The sequence below is a fragment of the Myodes glareolus genome, chromosome 20 (assembly GCF_982192425.1).
Source record: "Myodes glareolus chromosome 20, mMyoGla1.1, whole genome shotgun sequence".
Classification (NCBI taxonomy): domain Eukaryota; kingdom Metazoa; phylum Chordata; class Mammalia; order Rodentia; family Cricetidae; genus Myodes; species Myodes glareolus.
Window position 1 is genome coordinate 27,415,842 of NC_142045.1, and position 18,470 is coordinate 27,434,311.

The 18,470-nt window shown below is 45.1% G+C and overlaps 2 long non-coding RNA genes across 2 annotated transcripts; one reads left to right on the forward strand and one right to left on the reverse strand.

Moving 5' to 3' along the window:
* Window positions 1–8,505: 8,505 nt before the first annotated feature.
* LOC148118793 (uncharacterized) lies at window positions 8,506–12,069 on the reverse strand. The gene is made up of 2 exons (XR_015735726.1): window positions 11,784–12,069; window positions 8,506–8,881 (listed from the first exon to the last, which is right to left on the reverse strand). It is a non-coding gene; the product is annotated as an uncharacterized LOC148118793 (long non-coding RNA).
* Window positions 12,070–15,282: 3,213 nt separating this feature from the next.
* On the forward strand, window positions 15,283–18,163 carry LOC146891885 (uncharacterized). Its single transcript, XR_015005307.2, has 3 exons — window positions 15,283–15,398; window positions 16,107–16,314; window positions 18,075–18,163. It is a non-coding gene; the product is annotated as an uncharacterized LOC146891885 (long non-coding RNA).
* Window positions 18,164–18,470: the final 307 nt, after the last annotated feature.

The window sequence follows — 18,470 nt, forward strand, 5'->3', positions numbered from 1 at the left end:
GAAGAGCCAGGTAACTTACTGGCAGCATTTCTGATTCTGTGATGGAGTTTGGAGCTCCCCAGACTTAATGGGGGTCAGCACAGCATCAGGCCTCTCCATGCAGGGTCAGAAGCTGAAAGGGAAAGATGCCAGCTTATTACACATCCCTGCCATCAGCTTTAGACAAGCTGTGGTGTTATTACGGTGACTGGGGAACAGATGTATCTATGTGGATTGATAGTCAGAAGTCCCCCTGCTTGCTAGGTATGGACCATGGTAGTGTAGGAGCCAGTCATGATATGAACAGATTACCCAAAAGGAAGTTGTTTACTTCCAACCATTATCACCTGCCAGAGTAGGAATCAGACATCCAGAAGTTTAATGGAGGCTTGAATCTCAGTAGTTTACCCTGAAGCAATATCTGGTTGCCGGAAGGACCATAAACTAAGATTACCTGAGCACCACCCAAGAACAGACCATCCAAAGGTACAAACCCTAACGTTCCAACTGCTGTAGATAGAATCACCTGCCCGCACACACTCACCAGGACACCCCTAGACAAATGTCAGTCAACCAGGGGTCCTGAACCTCAGAAACCCCTCACCCCCACCTTTACTACTATAAAAACCCAGCTCTAACTGAGCTCGGGGCTCTCTGTTTATTCTAATATGTTGGACATGTGGAAAGATGGAGTTTGCAAACTTGCATAAAATAAAGGCTCTTTGCTTTTACATACGGGACTCGGTCTCCTTGTTGGCTTTTGGGGGACTTCATGGATTTGGGCATAACAGTAGGAATGCACAGCCATGTGAAGACAGAAGTCTTGTCTTCAATAATAAATGAGAGGAGCCACAGATGTGTTATGACGAGGCAGCTGTATTTTCTGTCATAAAGGGGAGGCGGGAGTCACTTGCTTGTCAAATGCTTTGAACAATAAGCTAGATAATATGAGATGAGATTTAAAAACATTGTTGGGAGAACAGGCTTCCCCACTTCCTCAGGACAGGGCAGACTACAGGAGAAGAGTTGGGATGGGTAGGGAAATGGAGAGGCCAGAGCCGACAAGGCAGACTGTGGGAATGTGAAGCCCAGTAGAGCTACTTACGCTGTGCTTTCTATGAGCACAGCAGAGTCATGTGAGCAGCTATGAACTCTGATGCTACATATACTGGGTAGATTTAATTTTCCAACATATCTCCATATTTGATCCATCTCTACTATTTGGATAAAATAGTATCACGTCTTTCTGTTGCTCTCATTTCCTTTGTTGTGAAATAAAAGTGAGATCCCAGTGTGTGTGAACTTTTGGTAGGAATCCTAGCTTCTCAAAGAGGAAGCTCCTACAGGTTTGTTGACCCATGGCACACAGATCCATCCAAGCAAGAAGGAAAACCCAGCAAGTATGCATCTTGGGGTGGGAGGTGCTAAACCCTGTCTCCAGTGCCAGGCTTGTTTCTTTCCATTAACCCTAAGGCGCACCAGCTGATGCTAGATTGAGCAGTTAAGCTTCTAAATGAAAGCCAATTCTTTATTTGTCATTCTTGGAGCCTTTCCTAAGTGCCCTATAGTGAGCATGAAAAAAAAAAAATCAGAGATAGTTGAGATGCATCCTAGGAGCTGGGGAGGGCAGCAAGTGATTCTGGGCTGGTGGAAATTACAGGGTGTTGTGAGACCTAACAGGATTGGTTTACTTAGTCAGGGACTAGGGATGGTCCACAGCACTGTTAGAATACCGTCCACATGGTTCTCTGGGTATACCCTGCACCGCTTCTCGATCCCTGGGGCTGATTCACAGGGATTGCATAAGTGGGCTTCTGTGTCTGCTTCCTCTAATTGGATTTGGTCCCTAGGGATCCTTGACCAAAGGGGTGGAGGCTGGGTGTCTCCCAGAGAAGAGAGAACACCTGGGGTGTAATTGTCTGGGATTCCTCCTTCAAGGAACATTGCCTACTGTTGAGAGATGCAGCTCTGGACAGAACTGGCACAGGGCGTGGGGGCAGGGAGCACTTCTGAATACTCTTTCCCAGAGTCTCAATAACCTCTCCTCTGGTTCTTTTCTGAATCCAGGAAGGTTCCAGTCTTATTAGCCATGGAAAACTGCTTCCGTTTTCTAGTTTCCTTATATCCTGGACACATCTGTTTAAAGTACTCCCTGTAATAATTCTATCACATTGCTTTTCTGCAAGAGCCTGAAGCTGGGTTCTCAGGGAGAGGCCATGCCTAAACTGAACGTGAAACGGATTGCTGACCGAGCTTTCTGTCCCGCCCAGTCAGGCAGCTGTTCAGTCACAAAGAAATCACACATTAATTATAAACTGATTGGCCTAGTATCTCAGGCTTCTTATTAACTCTTATAACTTATATTAGCCCATAATACTTGTCTGCGTTAGCCTTGTGGCTTGGTACCTTTTCGGGCAAGGCAGTCACATCTTGCCTGCTCTGTGTCTGGGTCACAACTGCAGACTGCAGAATCCTCTTCCCAGAATTCTCTTACTCACATTGCTCTGCCTCTACTTCGTGCCCGGTCGCCCCACCTATACTTCCTGCCTGGCTACTGACCAATACGCATTTTATTAAAAATAATACAAGTGATAGAATGAAAGACCATTATCCCACAGCAATGGATAGAAAAGAGAAAGTCCTTGAGTCGAAAGCAACAGTGATATTCAGAGAATGCAGAGCCGTGAAGGGAGAGGTCAGTGTGCTCCAGCTGCCAATAGTTAATCCTTTTAGCTTCTTTCCCTTTGCCCCTGGCATCCACATGAACACCACGGCCCATAATCTCCAGTCCCTCGTGATCTTTCCAGCCTGCCCATCTCCCTCCACTCCCACTGCCTGTCCCTTCCGGCCTGTTACTATATCAGTTCTGTAGCCATTCCCAACCCTTCACTGTTTCCCCATCCTAGTGATAAACGCAAACCCCTGGGTATGCCTTTACATTCCTGCCCACTGGCCCTAGGCTCAGTCACCACATCAATCTACTTTTCTCTTTTCTGAGGCCTTTCTGCCCTCACCCACAGAGCAAACCTCCTACAGGCAGCCCCCCGAGACCACCCTGCCATCTGCAATACAGGAAAGGCAGCCGGGCCTATCAGGAGATCCTGCACAGCCTGGGCCTGTGCCCTTCTCTGTCTTAGTCCTACTTACAAATGCACCAGGGTCTCTTTGCTTTTCTGTCCCTGTCCCAAGCTGATGACTATTGAGGATCTAGGACTGAACCTCCTTATACCCTGGTCTGCTGCAGACAGGGCACATAGCATTGCTTGATCAAGGCTGTTGACAAGTGAAAAAGCTACATGTTAATTCAGTAGATGCAGTAAGCAAGGAAGACAGACAGAGCAAGCAGGAGCTAAATAGGAACAGATACAATATGCAGGCTAGGGTGTTGTGGGATACTATTTAACTATGTTACCTTTCCTTATGGTGCGGAGTATTACTTTAACTATATGAAGGTGTGTTACATTTGTTTCTGCTGCCTTTGTTAATGATGTCACGATGTGTTACATTTGTTTGTGCTGTATTTGTTTAACTATGTAGAGATGTGTTGTATTTGTTTCACTTTGCCTGCCTAAGGCACCTGATCTAGCTAACAAAAAGCTGAATGACCAATAGCTAGGCAGGAGAGGGATAGGCAAGGCTGGTGGGGAGAGAGAATAAGTAGGAGGAGAAATTTAGACAAGAGATAAGAAGAAGAAGAGAATGAGGGAGAAAGAGAGGGACATGGCCAAGGCCGGAAGCCAGAAGCCAGACAGACTCGACAAGCAGTAAAAGTAAAGCAGACAGAAGGAAAGAAAGGTAAAAAGTGCCGAGGCAAAATATAAATGAAGAGAAACAGATTGAGATATAAGAGCGAGCCAGAAATACTAAGTCTCTGTGTCTTGACTCGGAAGCTGGTTGGCGGCCCAAAAGAAAAAGCCTGGCATACCAGGGAGTTCAGGCATTTTTCTAAGGGCAGTGGGGAACCATGAAGTGTCTCAGACAGGGGTGAAGACTATGCTTATTCGCTTCGACCTGGAAGCATTGGTGAGTTGAACAATAGCAGAAGACCAAGATACAGTGGTGGGGAAACGTGGAACTCCATACTTTGTCAAGATGGAGCAGGATGGGTAGAAAGTAGGGGGCAAGAGTTGAATGGAAAAATCTTTGAGTATGAGCTAATGAGCTAATGAGTAGTAGCAGTGTGTGGAAGACACAATATAGTATTTACATGATGTATAGAAGTGTGTGTGTATATGTGTGTGTGTGTGTGAGAGAGAGAGAATATAACGTGTGTGTGTGAGAGAGAGAGAGGGAGAGAGAAAGAGAGAGAGAGAGAGAGAGAAAATATAACATGTACACATAATATTCCCAGTTACCTACATGGATTGATTCATCCTGCCCATGAATGTCAGAATCAGATGACGGGTAAGTCTTATAGAAACAGAACACTGCTCACACGGAACCCGTGCACACCTTCCTGTCTGCTGACTCTGCATCTTCCCTAGCTTACTTACAGTGCCTAATACAATGGCACTATCCGGTACCATTTAAGGGAAAATCAGGGGAAAAGTCTGTCTATTCAGCACAGATGATTTTATGTTTTTACTAGCATGTACTAACTGTACAAACTAAAAGGCTTCTTTTATTTTCAATAGATATTTGGGTGAATTCACTTAGGTAGATACGGGGATATAAAGAGCTGGTTACAGTTTCCTTTCTCAACAAGAATAACAAAAACCTTAACTTTTAAGCTAGGAAGGATATACATTAAATTTCATTAGGAATTTGGGGGCTGGAAATACAGGCAACTTTCCCCTTCTCTGATGTTTTGGTTTCTCTTCATCTCGGTTTGTTTGTTTGTTTGTTTTGTTTTGTTTTTTAACCATTTACATGAATGGCTTATTAATAGGACAGTTTTCTTACACGGGGAAGAGGAATTCCGGCTAGAGGTGTGACTTCCGATCTGTAAGCTACAGAGCTCTTCCGTGCTCATAGAACCTCAGCCCACAGAATATGAGGAGCCTGAGAAATTGGCCTGTCACATGAGAGTTAAGAGCAAGGGTGTCCGTGTCACAGGCTGAAGCTCTATGCGGGTGTTCTGCTGACTGCAGCTGCCAGGTCACGACAGTGCCCGCCCGTGTGGGGCAGTACATGCAGCACCCGTTCCACCATTCCCTTCAGTGTAAACGATGCTTGTCAAAAAAGACAGGTCCTCTTCAGTGGTATCTCCACGGGCAGGGTACCCATGTTTCTATAAATAACCCCTCACCCATGCTCTCGTAAGCAACACCAGCTAAAATCAGTGGGTCACAAAGAAGACAGAGAGAAGAGAGGGGAAGGGGAGGGGGAAAGAAAGGGAAGATAGGGAAGGGACAATGGAAGGAGGATTAGATCAGAAAAAGAAGAAGAAGATCTGAGGGAGTAATGGGGGGGACAGAAAAGGCATATGGGAGTAAATATGATCAAAATACATTATATACATGTACGAAAATATAGTAGAGAAACCAATTATTATCTGTGATTCATATCTGCTTTAAAAACCTTAACTTTCTAAAGCAATGATGTATTTTGTTTAGTTGCATTTGAAAGGATTTATTAAAGAATAGCCAACAACCAAAACCTAAAACAAAAGCACTCATTTCACCAAGGGTTCCAGCATTTGCTGCCTGGATGACGTTGAGCGCCTTTGCCCCCTCACACCTTGCTAATCTTTTTTATATATGAGACCAATTATCATAATGAGCAGAGAAGTTTGTTCAGTGATTCCATGAGACAATGTGCAGAAAAAGCCCAGCATGCCGAGACTAGAGATCGACCTTCCTTCCTTCATTCCATGCATCCATTCATTCAGAACGTGTGTGAGTGCATGCATTCTTGTGTTTGTGGCGGGGGGGGGGGGGGGGGGGGGGGGGCGGGCGCGGAGGTAAATTCATGTGCGCCACAGTCAGACGGCATCTTGCGGGGAGGGTCTCACCTTGCTGAGGTAGGGTCTCCTTTGTTTCTGCTGCTGCGTGGCATACTCCTGGTGAGTTGGCCCCTGAGCTTCCGGGAGAAGCTTCTGGGTTGGATCTTTCCATCTCTGCCTCCCATTTTACCATAGGCATGTTAGACTCCAGATACTTACCAGCTCATTTCCTCGTAGGAATGTTTGGACTACAAATGCTTACCTGCCCAGCGAGCTTTCTTACGTGAGCTCCGAGCATCAAAATCAGGTCACAGACGTGCGCAGTAAGCCATTCTGCCCACTGAGCCAACCCCCCACTCTTGGGTCAGTTCTTGATGAATAGTGCCAGAGCTGGACATCCTGGGCAATTTTCAATGATGAGTTTCCCCTCTAGACTGTGTCTCTTCACCCTCACCTTTCAAAAGGTGTAGACGGACAGCAGGTTTGTATAGCACAGTGACTTGAAGTCACTGAAAATGTTTTCTTTCTTTTAAGATCAGAAGAAAAGCAATAATAATGATTATATAACAACAAATCTACATTTTATTCATCTTTATGTTGATACAGCTGAAATACATTATTTAAATTTGCTAAAGGGAGAAAAGACTTCCCCTGAAAGCAAAGTGACCTACAACCCACATGCCCGTGATTTTCTCTTCACCTTCTTATAATTCTGATGGATAATTTGTCCCAAAACTCTATACATTTAGCTGCTATTCTAAGTCAGACATTGTGCTGCACAAAGAAAAACCTGGAGGAGAGGCCAGCAACCTGGAGAGCAATGAGGGAAGTAGACCCAAGATGGATCCATCCAGAGAGAAGGCTTCACTGGAGAGCTGGCTGTGCAGAAGACGGGAAGTCCCTGCCCTGTGACAGCAGAGGGATATGACATAACATCACAGGGCATGAGGACATTTGCAAACCACAGATAACAGGACATGGGGCGTCCTTCTTCACGTTTCTGTCAGAATTAATCTTGTTTTGTTTTGTTTTGGTTATTGTGCTGAAATATCCAACAAACGCATCCGGAAAGAAAATTTGTGACAATGTGAAAATTTCAATGGGCTTTTCCACAGAAGGATCCAGACAAAATCTCAAGCATTAGGTGTAATATTCTGGCTCTTTAAGAAACAAGCCACGCCCACTCCCTTCCTCCTTGCTGCCTCTGCTCCACTCCCCTTTCTTTCTGTCCCTCTCTCCCCACTTCTCCGCTACCCCTCCCCCATCTCTCTCTCTCCTCTTCTCCTCTCTTTTTCTCTTTCTTTCTCTCTCTCTCCCCCCCTTCTCCCCTGTTTCCTTCCCCTCCATAACCCATTTAATAAATGTCTAACTTTATTCTATATGTATGTTTATCCGTCTCTCTCACCCACGAGCCGCACTCACATGGAGCCTGCCGCGCGGTCTTGTGCGTCATCCCCACTTGGACCCTGGGCAGCTTGCAGCAAACCCATCTGCATGGTGTGCCTATCTGTCTGCCCCTTGCCCACCCGCCGCCCACATGGCTAGGTGCCGGGGATGTCCAGGGGACCAGCCACCTTGGTTTGTGGACCTGCCGCTGGTCTTGACCCCGCAACAAGCTGCTGGGGACCCGCAGCAAATCCATAACATTAGGGAACATGAGAAAATGGAAGAAAGCACACTAAGTGTTGTGCCAGCCCAGGGCTGGAGTGCTTCAAGAATAGGCTACCGTTCCCTCTGATACAAATGAATTGTGTGCCATTCTGTCTTTATGTGTAGCCCTGTTTTCGTTTGCTGTTTTCAAAGAATACCTCAAATGATATCTGTCAACACAGTTTCCCAAACCCGAGCATACAAATCATGATGTCACTACTGAGAAACGTTGTCCAAGGAGACTGGGGCTCTAGCAGGCCTGAGCAGGGCAAACATGGCCTGGAAGACCTTGCCCTTCCGGCTTCCTTCCTCCTTGCTAAAATCATAGATTGCTTTCTTAAAGTTAGCCCCCAGGTCTATTCCCTTATTTGGCCACTTCCCACTTCTGAAGCTGACCACCAAGGTCCAACGATCAAAATATTGAAGCCCCGCCCCACTGTGGTTGCCTTAATTAACATGCCCAATCGAAACAAACCAACTCATCCTAAACCAGGGGCTTCCTTTTTCCTTATAAACTGCCATTTGCCTATGGGCCATGTCTGTCTCCTCTCTATCCAGAAGCAGTCCTTCCTGTCCCATGTGTGTATCTGTGGTACACCCCCCCCCCAGGCAAATATCCCCTCATCTTCTCCCTTGTTCCATTTCCCTTCTCCCTTGTCCTCTATCCCTGTCTTTGTCTCTTATTCCCCATCGTTTGTCTCTTTGGGGCAAATAAACTCCTTTGTGCTGAGAACTGGGTCTTGGTGTATCCTGGGCCAATCCCAGCCCTGTCAAAGACAATCTGAGACCATTATAGTTGCTTACAATGATAAAAACAAAATATGGAAAAACACCCTCAACATAAGCTAACTATGGAACCATACAAGATTAACTAAACATATTTTGTTTTTTTTCTATAGAGGTCATTAAACTTATTTGGGTTGGTATTAATTAACATGACAGACATTGACAATATGCCACTGGATATAAAATATAAAAATGTACACAAGAGATTATATGATGTAATTTTTTAATAAAATTAGGAATATTTCATTTGGGGCTAGAGAGATGGCTCAGAGGTTAAGAACACCTGCTGCTTCTACAGAGGACCTGGATTGGTCCCAATGCCCAGGTCAGGTAGCTCACAACCACCTGGAACTTCAGCTCCAACCAGATCCAACTCCTCTTGCTGGTGGGAATGCAAGCTGGTAAAGTCCCTTTAGATATCAGTATGGCAATTTCTCAGAAAATTAGGAAACAACCTTCCTCAAGATCCAGCAATATCACTTTGGGGTATATACCCAAAGGATGCTCAATTATACCATAAGAACATATGCTCAACTATGTTCATAGCAGCTTTGTTTGTCATAGCCAGAACTTGGTAACAACCTAAATGGGAGAGGGTAGAAGGGGAGGGGAATAGAGGGGAGAGAAGAAAAATGAATACCTCCATAAAATCATTAAAAAAGAATAAAAAAAAGGTCTAATAGCTCATCTCCCTGGGCTCCTGTACACATGTACATACATCCACACATGTGTGCTTGCCTAGTAGAAATTACTAAAAATAAACAAATAAAGCAAATACCTCATTTACACTAAAATACAGTAACTGGGGGTATCGGTCATGTTGACAGAAATCTTTCAGACCTATACAGTCATTTCCCATTCAGCTGGTCTCTCGTTCTTGTTTGAACTGTTGTGTGACCATTGAATTTGTGAATTCAGGCCATTATTTTCTAAATCAAGGTGCAATGAACTTCGGTGGCTAGGATGCGTCCCTGTCAAAAGCCCATTTATGATGGGGTAAAGGCAAAAACAGTGTTCTGAGTAGGTGAACAGCAGACACAGTTAGACACGATGGTTGTTTTGGAAAACTGAGGAGGCCTACTGGCTGAGTGGAAAATGCAGGAAACACCGGAGGGAGAACAACAAAGTGAGCCAGGTGAGAGGCTCTTGTACGTCAGGTGGAAGAGTACTTAGGGTATCAGCGAATAACAAAATGACCCATCATTGGAATTTTAGGAAGTCTCACTTGAGGGCTAAAACCAGATAGAACACGCTTGCTAATACTGTTCATAGCTGAGAGGAAAAGATACAGAGACAGTAGCAATGGGGGTAGGGGGTTTGACACGGAACCCGTGTATTCACCACTCAGATTCAAGAAGTGTGTTTCAGCTCTGAAGAGACCCGCTCCCTGGCAGCTCTTCTGCACCACAGGGGATAGCCGTGGCATCCACCCGTGAGCTTTCACCAGGCACACCGTGTGTCCATCATTCACAGCTACAGGCCCACAGATTCAAACACATCTCTGAACGTCTTCGTGAGCAGATGCTATGCTTTCCTCTCACTCGATTTAAAGGAACTCAAAACCAAGACCAGACCGTATATAGCTACTAAGTGGCAAATACAGACAGGGAGGGTTCCAGCACCCAGTCTGGATTAGCCAAAGGCCAGTCACCCACTGAACTTGACCTTGGTTGAGCTTCACGGGAACCTATACCTTATACACTACTCCTATCTCTGTTTTGTCGATGAGATCCTGAAAGATCACAGCGTGGAAGAATCTCTCCCACAGCAGGCAGTGTCTGCTGGGTTTCAAAGCCCTGTGTTAACGTATGCATACACGGGCACATGACAAATCTCACAGGGTCAGGAGGAAAACTTAAGACAACCAAAGTCAGTGAGCCAAACACACCCACATGACCAGTGTAAACGAACCAGGAAGCTGATGTTTCGACTTCAGGTGTTTGAGGGTAACATCCATTCTGTCGCTGTGCCCACAGCTGGCCCCAGCTCACCTCCTGAGAGCTTCTCTTCCCATAGGCACAGACCTGTTCAGCCTTAGTGGGAACCACAGCTTTACTCCTAAGGTAATGACAGTGAAGGACCCAGAGCATATTTCCTTAAAAGCAAGCTGTCTGGGGCAGGGGAGATAGCTCCATAAAGTTCTTACTGTGCAGGCTACAGAACCAGAATTCGGATCCCCAGAACTCGCGGAAATGCTGAGTGTGCGTGGCTGCACTCCCGTAATTCTACCCCTCAGAAGGCAAATACAGCGTATCCTCAGAGACAACTGGCTCATGGGATGAGCCTATCAACCAGCTCTGGGTTCAACTGAGAGACTGGGACTCAAAAAGAAGAGGATCAAGATCCATCCCTACACCGATGTTCTATCTCCACACACGGGCTCCCATACACACAAGAACTCTCATGCACACAAAAATGCATAGACATATGGACAACACCGCACACACACAAACACATGAAAGGGAAGAGTCTGTCTAATTGGAAGAATGTTCTTTGGTGAGACAGAATCCAGAAGTCTCCAGCAAATAAAATAAGACCGACCCCTTTAGGAACTTTTTCTCCTTGCAGATGAAGGATCCAAGCGGGATATTTTAGAGCCAAGTTGCATCTGGCTTCTTACAAAATGTCTCTGCTGTGCACTTTCTGGGATCAGGAGGGATCGGTGGAAGGAGAAAGAACAAAGGAACTCTGAGAACTCAGGGAAGATCACGGCTTTGCTACTTAGAGGAAGCATGAAGCTAAAAATGGATAGAGTTTGTTGGAACCGAATTGTGTCTGAAGAAATACATTTGTTCTGCCCTGGGCTTCATTTATCTACTTTCCTTGTCTGTCTACCCCAGCCCTTAAAAACCAGCTGTCTGGGGCCGGGGAGATAACTCCATGAAGTTCTTGGTATGCAGTCTATAGAACCAGAGTTCGGATCCCCAGAACCCAGAAAAATGCTCCAAGGAAAAAAATAAACAGAACCAACATCCCACCAGTCATATAAAAGGAATCTAGCTTAGAAGGTATTGTGTATTTCCTCTACACCTGGGCCATGAATATGTAATCATCGTTTGCCTACACTTGTCCCTGAAATCCAAGAGACCCTCTGTGCTACCCAAGAAGAAAGATTGCATCTCCTCGGGCCATCCCTCTGGTCTGGCACCGGTGACCGTGAGCACTGGGAGGGTGATGGAGTATGGACACCCTGAGGGCAGAGAGTGCAGAACATCGTGTGCCCGGCAGGAGAACTGCCAGCCTTCCCCTTGTGCATCCTGTTCTCTCTAGCTGGCTTCTTAGTCTCCGGGTAGGCAGCATGCCCTGGCCGCCTTCGAGGCCCCTCACAGAGTCTAGCTTGTAGTTGGGGTTCACTGATGAAGCTGGAAGTTGAAGGTTCAGACAGAAGACAAAGGAGAGAGCCAGGGCAGAGAAAATCCAAGCGCTAGGGAACACATAAAACCTGAGAACAGACTGCTTTCAGGGTGCCTCGGATAATACTCACTCGGATCTGATTTTGTCACCCAGGTCCAGTGGGGCCGGAATGGAGCCCAGTGTGGTATCAGGTTGCTGTAACTGGGGTGAGGCTGTCGCAGGCTGGCCGCTTCTGAACTGGTCAGGCTGAAAAGAGAGAAGGCTCAAATTGGGACTGACCTTCTGTTCCCTGCTAAGACCAGAAATGCTTGGAGATAATCAGTAAAGTCTAACAATTAACAAGCGCCCTTTGGCTCTTGCTTGACTCTTTGATTTCTTGGTTGTTGGCAGCCCTGATCTGCACAGTTGCCAGGACCTGCCAGGTTCTGAGAGGGCAGAAAGGACACTGGCCTGACCTCAGAGATTTCTATATTTAAGATGGTTGTCCCTGCTGCTATTTTAGACCTAGTCAGTCACAACTGGATTATGAGTTCTTTCTAATGTTGCTTCTCTTTAATGTTATTTCTCCGTAACTGACGTTACATATTGTGAAGGTAATTTTCTATTCTTTCTACATCTCAGCATTGTACTATATTTGGGGCAATGATTACAGCATAGACGGTCGACTAAAGCAGGAAGCCAGGGCTGCTGATGTTTGTTTTGAAGAATATCATGTGTGTTGCAAAATCATGCACCTTACATAAGGTTACTAGTAAGGGCAGCTCAAGAATGTCTGTTCTGCAGGGGCTCAGGGTGCTGAAAGCTGCAACCACAGCATCTTTCCTGATATCCAGAAAACCTTAGGTGTCTCTGCAACCTTTACAGGCAGCAGAGAGATGAGCCCGGGAGGCAAGAAGGAAGTTTGGCTCAACACGACTTAGTAGCTGGTATTGGTTCAAACTTTGGGAGTCTGGCGCCGAGTGGTTTATTTTAGGCGTATTTAAGCACAGCACAGTTTGGTGAACTATTCTGGTAATAATTAACTTAATCCCTTATGCATAATAAAGCCTACATAAATATCCTTGAGGAACAAAGCTAAATACACCGAGGACATGACTATGTCAAAACTCCTTGTAAAGTCCATAAAGATAGGTTTATAGACCTACTGAGATAAACAGATTTAAGAAGAATTGAGAAAAGCAAGTTTATGATAAGGGTTTGGAGGAGGGTCCACTGTCTCTAGACACACAGAGAGCACAAAGCGCATCTGTCTCCTCCAGTCTTCCAGGAGGAAAACAGGTGGTTTTGCATTCCTTCCCCTGAAGGAACTACCCTGTGAGCTTAACATTCCAGGGTCCCCTAGCGCATGCCTTTGAGCACAAATGCCTCCATGTCCCTTACGGTCCATGTGGGTGTGGACTAGCCACCGAAGTCCCCAGCTACATCTTCCAACCTTCCTATCCCCTAGCTATTGTGTTTAGCTTAATCCTGTCGTCATCATTTCCCGAGCTCATCACAGTTGTAGGAAAGTCTTGTTCTATTTCTGAATTTCCCACTCCAGTCAACTTGGTTGATTTTCAATGTTTCTCCCAACCTGCCCCGTACACAAGAATTGTGCTCATTCTGACCTTAAATGAGGCCCTATTCCTTAAGCTATTGTGAAGCCCCCAGTCCTCTCCCAGTGCCCTTTATCTGAAGGGCTGTCTTCACTTTTGATTTAACTTATCCTTCTTTACAGTTCTCTGCAGTATCTGGCCTGATTCTCTAACCACAATTCTAGGCCTTTATGACCAGATCACTGTCTACCAGTCTTAGAAAAATTAGAACAATCTTTCCTGCAATCCCAGAGGTTCATGATATGGCAGGGGCCTTCGCAAAGTTCCTCATGGTTGGGATTACTCAACATGGCGGCACTTTAGAGCTGCCCCAGATGATTCCTTCTCTCAGGAGGGAAATCTCCACCTAATTACTAATGGTCATCATTTGATTCTGTGCAAAGGTGAGCTCTCTTGGTCTTTTCTCAAGGGTACTCCTATAAGGAAGTGCTCATTCAAATAAGGAAAGTTTACATATGGCATTCTCGGGTATTTACCTCGAGTCTTTGTCTCGGTAGCAGGCTTCAAGAGCAATCTGGAAGCTTAAAAAATAAAAGAAAAAAGAAAAAGCTCAAGTAGAGGCCTAGGGAAATGACTCAGCAGTTGAAAGTTCTTAAACACAGAGATCTGAGTTCAAATCCCCAGAACGCACATAAAAGTCAAATGTGCAGCACAGGTCCTGTAGTCCCAGCAATCCCAGAAGAGGACAAAAGGCTAAGATGAGAGAATCTCAGGAAGATGGAAAGCCAACTAGCTTGGTGTATGCAGTGTAAAAACAACAAAAAAAGACCCATCTTTAATAAGATAGAGGGTGAGAACCAATACCTAAGGTTGTCCTCAGATTTCTACTCTTAGGTTGTGGCATTCAGCCTCTCTCTCTCTCTCTTTCTTTCTCTCTCTCTCTCTCTCTCTCTCTCTCTCTCTCTCTCACACACACACACACACACACACACACACACACACACACACACTTTTAAAAAGAACTTAAATAGAAATAACCAGTATAATGAACAGATCTTGATAAATCTTGATAAATCACCCTTGACTTGAGGGTGAGGCTATTGAAAAATAAGAGTCAGAACATGTGAGCCCCACTGACCCCAGAACTGTTGGGACTGATCTGTGCCAAAAATTACACGTATGCCTTGGTTATGTCCTTTGTAACTGAACTCCCGAAAGAATGTTCTTCCTTCTGGTTTTGAGATCCATATTAATTGCTTATAAGAGACAAGTGAAGTGAATAGCAGATCGACCTTGATGCTGAAGGGAGACACAGGCCCTCAACCATTTTCGTCGATGTAGTCAAAAAGGACCAGCCAACTCTTATCAAAATGCTCAGTAAGATGAGGTATGTCTCCTATGCCCCAGACTTTCTTTCTGGGCCACTCTGTGGCACCTCCTCAGGGTGCTGTAGGGGCAAAGCTCACGCTGTGAGATCATCAGTACCAGGTTCAATTCCATTAAGATTTATGACTGTGAGCAGACCAGTCAAAGCATCTTCTCTTGCCAAATCCAGCCCAGCACCTGATTTGGTAGGTCAGATTTTCCTGGCACACCACCATGCTCACTCATAGAGGGATTGCTGGCTGCTGTTTCTGGGCTTCCATAAAGAATGAGACCTAATATTCTTACAAGCTAAAACATCTCCCTCAGCCCCCTTTTCTGGAGACCAGGTCTCACTGTGTAACCCAGCTGGGCTTTCTGTGCACCAGTGTATGAGTTAGGTTTTCTACTACTGTCATGAAACACTGACCCACAACAGCTTAGGAAAGAAAGGTTTTTGTCTCAGCTTACAGTGTAGAGTCCATCATGAAGGGAAGTCAGGGTAGGAACTGGAAGCGGGAATGGAAGTAGAGGCCATGGAGGAACACTGCTTACTGGCTTGCTCCCCAGTCTCACAGTCAGGCTAACAAGTGTACCCCAGGACTACCTGCCCAGGGGTGCTACCACCCATAGTGGACTGCTACCCCCACCAACGACGAATCAAGAAAATGTTCCACAGACTTGCCTGCCTACGAGTCAATTTGATGGAGGCATTGTCTCAAGTAAGGTTTCTCTTTCCAGATTATTGTCTTGTGTCAAACTGGAAAAACTAACCATCGTGACCAAGCTGTCCTCATTTACCTCCACCCAATGAGAGCTGAGACTACAGGCATGGACCACCACATCTGGTAACAAAATACTTCTTACTTGTCCTTTTCCGAAAAGATTTGTGGCTCCCTGGCCCAGCACAAATAGCTTAACATCAATGTTATATTCTGATAACAATGCTGTTCTAAAAAGGTTTTGTGATGATGCTAACAGTCATCAAACAAAACCAAGTTTACTTGGAAGATTCTAGACTGAATAAGAATGGGTCTCCTTATTGTAGGCCCTCTTGGGGCCTTTAAAGACCAGTCAAGGAATCCCCAAATTAATTTAACCTTGTAAGCCTACCGTTATGAAATAATATGCTATTTTCATACACATATGCATGTACCTCGAGGACTCACAAAGGCTCACCAAGAAATGTTGATAGTTTAAAGGAAATTCGTTTCCAGAGCTTAATTCTATATGTATTCTTGCATAAGCCTCCCTCTTGCTGGAACCAGGTACTCTGGGTTGCCTGCCCCTATAATGCTAAATCGTGTGGCCTCGAGGGAGTGTCTTGGGCAGATTTTTTTGTTAAGTTTGAAGCTTGCATTAATGAAATGCTTTGGAATATGCTGAGACGCTGCGAATTCATAGAGCTGAAGTGGTCCAAGGTTCTTTGTTCTTTAGTCTCTATGGCTAGAATGTTCTTGAGACTACCATTTTTTTAAGCTGTGTGAAAGAAAACTCATGAGTAAAAAATAAATACATAAATAAATGACATTATTTTCTTTTCAATTTGGCGTTAGCTAGAACATACGTGATCAAGTTCTGTTCTGAAATATTAGTGCCCATTGTGATAAGCCTCCACCAGACTTCACCAGTGATTGAAATGTTCTCCTCCTCTTCATTAAAACAAGCAGCCTTCCAACTTACAATGAAGAAACATCGGCCATTAACTTAATAACGTCCAAAATGGTATGCAGCTTCTCAAACCCACTTATCTCAGGAGGCCAGGTGAGTCAAGAGGTTTGAAGTTGTTTCTCCTACGAGCTTTGTGTGTGAAGCTCTGCATTAGAATAACACTAAATTAGACAGGTTATCAGAAGTCAGCCAATAGCCCCGAGTGCAGCAGCTACGTAGTGATGCCTGGGTCTTTCCTACCCGTCTCTTCCCCACACCACTCGAATCAATGGGTTCATGCTTTCTATATGCTCCAAAGTCTAAATGTGATCTCAGGAATGGTGAGTTCATTCATCCTGAGAAATGACTTCACCTTCAGTTCCTGCTCATATGTCACCCAGCATTTTCATTTATCACTGGAGAGAATAAAAGCCAGGAGAAGAACCATGGCGGCACTGGAACACTTCCCTGCTCTCCCCGGGTCACTTTTTCAGGGGACTTTTCACTAGGTCCAGCGAGTCCTCCTGGGACGCTAACTAAAGAGTACATCACAAGTACGCTATGCCCACGGCTCTGCCTGCGCACCAGGAGCTGGGGCTGACAGTGCCATCCGGGTCTCAGCAGCACATTTCCTTTGAAAAACCACATGGAGGGGAGCTAGGGATACTCTACCAGAACACTGTGCCTTCTCCTGGAACCATCCACACCCAGCCAGCTTGTGGTATTTAGGGATGTTTTACTTTTTTCAGACTTAGGAGTAATCGGGAAGTGCTAATTTGATGAGTTTTCTCCAACCTTGAAGATGAGTTCAGCAAAATATTTAGGAGAACATGAGAAAACCTACCTCCTACCTGTTAGGAAGCCCCCATTCAATGAGCTCACCGATAATTCAGCCTGGTGTTCCTTCCTTGAAAAGTAGTGATGCTTCTAAAAAGAAATGTCAGTCACAGAGAAGACTGCTTTCAAGTGATTACCCCAAATTCATATTTATAGTCCTAAAATATACTGTTCATCACTGAATTACTAAATTTACTAAAATTACTAAATTTTAGTAATTACTAAAATTACTGTTCATCACTGAAGGTAGTGAGGACAGGAACAGGGCAGGAACTTGGAGGCAGGAGCTGATACAGAGGTCATAGAGGGGTGTTGCTTACTGGCTTGCTCCTATAACTTGCTCAGCCTGCTTTATTAGAGAAAACCCAGGACCACCAGCCCAAGGATAACACTACCCACTATGGGCTGCGCCCTCCCACACCAATCACTAATTTTAAAAATGCCCTACACGAATACAAGATTAATCCAAAAAAATCAACAGTACTCCTTTACATAGATGGTAGATGGGCTGAGGAAGAAATCAGAGAAACATCGCACTTCACAATAGCCACAAATAGCATAAAATATCTTGGAGTAACTCTAACCAAAAAAGTGGAAGACCTGTATGACAAGAACTTCAGATTTTCGAAGAAAGGAATTGAAGAAGAAACCAGAAAATGGAAAGATCTCCCATGTTCTTGGGTAGGTAGAATTAATGTAGTAAAAATGGCAATCTTACCAAAAGCAATCTACCGATTCAAAGCAATGCCCAGCAAAATCCCAGCAAAATTCTACACAGATCTTGGAAGAACAATATTCAACTTCATATGGAAAAATAAAATCCCAGGATAGCCAAAACAATCCTGTACAATAAAGGAACTTCTGGAGGTATCACAGTCCCTGATTTCAAACTACTACAGAGATACAGTGTAGAAAACAGCCTAGTATTTGCTGTAGGAATTTCTACAGCCAGTAGCCTTTAAGTTACCTGCCCACTTAGGGGTGACCTCTTATACTCTATACACCGATGTAAAGTGTGTGCTCTCTCTCTTGTCCAGGCTGCTGGATTCGGTTGCTGTTCCCCAATCTACAGAGGACTGTGATCTGTGGGTCTACCCCTAAATAAATAACCCTTTATTAAACTCAATTCTGAGCTAGTGTGGGATTTCTTTTTAGTGTTTGTCTTCATTTGGCGCCCTTGTGGATCCGAACTCCACACCTACCAGGTGGACCGTCTTAAAGACCTAACTGGTCCACAGCCCGGAGAGTCTCCCACCCCCACCCACTTGTCTTGCTTTTACCTACTAAGCGGTTTTTTTGTAAAACCCCTACCACAGCAGAGCTAACTGCTTGTGGCAACTTGGAAATTTCCCAAGCTCATGAAAATTTTCCCCTCAACTGCTGCGTTCCCTGCCATGTGGTGACTTGCACAGCTTCCGGTTTGTGCTCCCTGC